Genomic DNA, 2,802 nt, shown 5'->3' on the forward strand with positions numbered 1-2,802 from the left:
GCCCACCAGGGCGCACCCGAGGCAAACCGGGCTCCGACTTCGTGCACGCCGCACCTTGGAGCACACATCGGAGCGCTCCCAGGTTCGCACCAGCGTTGCGCACCTTTGATGCGCTGCCTTCACTAATTTCCAGAAAAGGCAAAAAAAAACGATATTTTAAAATTTCCGTTCTGAAAGATAGTGAAAAAAACGGAACGCGGGTGCCATCTTGAGCCCTTCCTGATGCGCAGCCCAGGCAAGTTGTGCGCACCAAGGTGCCCACCCTGGCGGAGGTGCGCGCCCGGGGCAAACCGGGCTCCGACTTCGTGCACTGCATGGTGCCCACCAAGGCGCGCAACCCAGCCAAGGTGCCCACCGCAGCGAAGGTGCACGCGAGGTGCGCACCCGAGGTGCACACCCGGGGCAAACCGGGCTCCGACTTCGTGCACGCCGCACCTTGGAGCACACTTCAGAGCGCTCCTTGGTACGCACCAGGGCGCGCAACCCAGCCAAGGTGCTCACCCCGGCGAAGGTGCACGCGAGGTGCGCACCCGGGGCAAACCGGGCTCGGACTTCGTGCACGCCGCACCTTGGAGCACACATCGGAGCGCTCCCGGGTTCGCACCAGCATTGCGCACCTTTGATGCGCTGCCTTCACTAATTTCCAGAAAAGGCAAAAAAAAGAAAAAAATGAGATTTTAAAATTTCCGTTTTGAAAGATAGTGAAAAAAACGGAACGCGGGTGCCATCTTGAGCCCGCCCTGGTGTGCAGCCCAGGCAAGTTGTGCGCACCAAGGCACCCACCCTGGCCAAGGTGGGTCACGGGGTGGGTCCTAGGGTGGGTAACGGGGTGGGTACTAAGGTGCGTGCCAAGGTGGGTCATAGGGTGGGTGCCAAGGTGGGCACCAGGGTGGGTGTGCACCAACCCTAGCCAGGGTAGGTCACGGGGTGGTTGTCGGGGTGGGCGTCAAGGAGCCAAGGTGGGTGGCAAGTAGCCAAGTTGCGTGCCAAGGTGGGTGTCGGGGTGGGTGCCAAGGATCCAAGGTGGGTGCCAAGGAACCAAGGTGGGTGTCTGGGTGGGTGCCGAGGTGGGAGCCAGGGTGGGTCCCAAGGTGAGTGCAAAGGTGGGTGCCAGGGTCAAGGTGAGTGCCAATGTGGGTTCCAAGGTGCCAGGGTCAGGGTGAGTGCCAATGTGGGTTCAAAGGTGCTAAGTTGGGTGCGAGGTTGGGTGCGAGGGTGGGTGGGTGCCAAGGTGTGCTAGGTGGAAGCCCGGGTGGGTCGGCATCCCATGGGTGTCGAGTTGGGTGCCTGATGGGTGCTTCTTGTCAAGTTTTAGTCGTCGGGACTCATTTCGAGCCTTAGAGGTCGTTTCTTGTCCGGTTGCCCTGTCTTCGACCTGGGAACCCAATTTTGGTCCTCGGGTCCCATTTTTTTTTGTCTCGCATCCCACTTTTGGCCTGTGGCCTTTTCGGGGTCGATTCTCGTTTTGGGCATCAGAGCATGTTTCTTCTCCTAAAACCCAATATTTGTTTATTAAGTCTCGGAACACATTTTTGTTCTCGTGGACCCATCATGGGTCTTGGAACGCATTTGTGGTCCTTGGGTCCCATTTTGCATCCCGAAACTTGTGTTTTGGTGCTTGATCCCTATTTTGGGTGCCCACCTTGCACCAAGTGCGCACCCGGGGCAAACCGAGCGCCTTGGTGCACCGGGGCAAGATCGAGCGTGCACCCGAGGCGCCCCGAACATGCACCAAGGTGCACTCGGCCCACATGTGAGCGCAGGTCGTTGCGCCCGAGGTGGTGTGTGGGCACCGCGTTGCAGACGGGACACTGCACGCACACGACGCCCCCTACAGGTGCACGCACGTAGGCCGGGCCGGGTGCACACCCGACGCCCTAGCAAGGTGCGCGCACCCGGGCAGGGCTCACACTTGGCGAACGGGGCGCACTTCGCGAGGGAGGGTGTGCACCTCGACGGGGGTGGGTGGCCGGGGTGGATTCGCACGTGGGTCGCGGTTTGCTAAGTACACACTGCGACAAGCTCATAACGGGTGCGATCATACCAGCGTTAGTGCACCGGATCCCATCAGAACTCCGCAGTTAAGCGCGCTTGGGCCGGAGTAGTACTGGGATGGGTGACCTCCCGGGAAGTCCCGGTGTTGCACCCTTTTTTAGTTTTTCGCCGGGCATCGCAATGCTATTTGAATAAACCTTTTGCCCGTTTGCGTTCTCGTCGGGGCCGGGCCGGGCCGGGGTGCGCTGCCCGCACTACCGCGCGCGCGGGGGGCGACACCGAGCGCGCACCCGAGGCGCCCCGAGCACACAGGCCACGGTGCAACCCGGGCGTTGTGCGCGCACCCCGGTGCGCCCGAGGTGCTGCGCGCGCACCCAGGTGAAATCGGTGTGCACCTCGGCCAGTGCGCGCTCGGTCGAGTCGCGCACGTTGGCCAAGGTGCACGGTGATGTTTCTTACTCTAAGGTTCCGCACCAGACGCCCGGGACAGGTGAGCGAAGCTGGGCGGGGCCGGGTGCGCGGCCGGGGCAGGTGCACGCAGCTGGAGAGAGCTTTGGAGCACACTTCGGAGCGCACCAATGATGCGCTCCATTCAAAAGTTTCCTGAAAAGGCAAAAAAAGTTGAGATTATAGAATTTCCCACTTGAGAGATTGTAAAAAAAAAAAATTTAAAATGAAGGAAACGCGGGTGCCAAGGTGTGCGCAGCCCAGCCAAGGTGTGCGCACCAAGGCGCCCACCCTGGCGAAGGTGCACGCAAGGTGCGCACCCGAGGCAAACCGGACAATTAACCCAACTTTCGACTTCGC

General features: G+C 60.8%; 1 non-coding gene across 1 annotated transcript; it reads left to right on the top strand.

The window, feature by feature from the left end:
* Window positions 1–2,030: 2,030 nt before the first annotated feature.
* On the top strand, window positions 2,031–2,149 carry LOC131866161 (5S ribosomal RNA). The gene has a single exon (XR_009364792.1). It is a non-coding gene; the product is annotated as a 5S ribosomal RNA (ribosomal RNA).
* The last annotated feature ends 653 nt before the right edge of the window (window positions 2,150–2,802 follow it).

The sequence above is a fragment of the Cryptomeria japonica genome, unplaced genomic scaffold (genome assembly GCF_030272615.1).
Source record: "Cryptomeria japonica unplaced genomic scaffold, Sugi_1.0 HiC_scaffold_133, whole genome shotgun sequence".
NCBI lineage: Eukaryota > Viridiplantae > Streptophyta > Pinopsida > Cupressales > Cupressaceae > Cryptomeria > Cryptomeria japonica.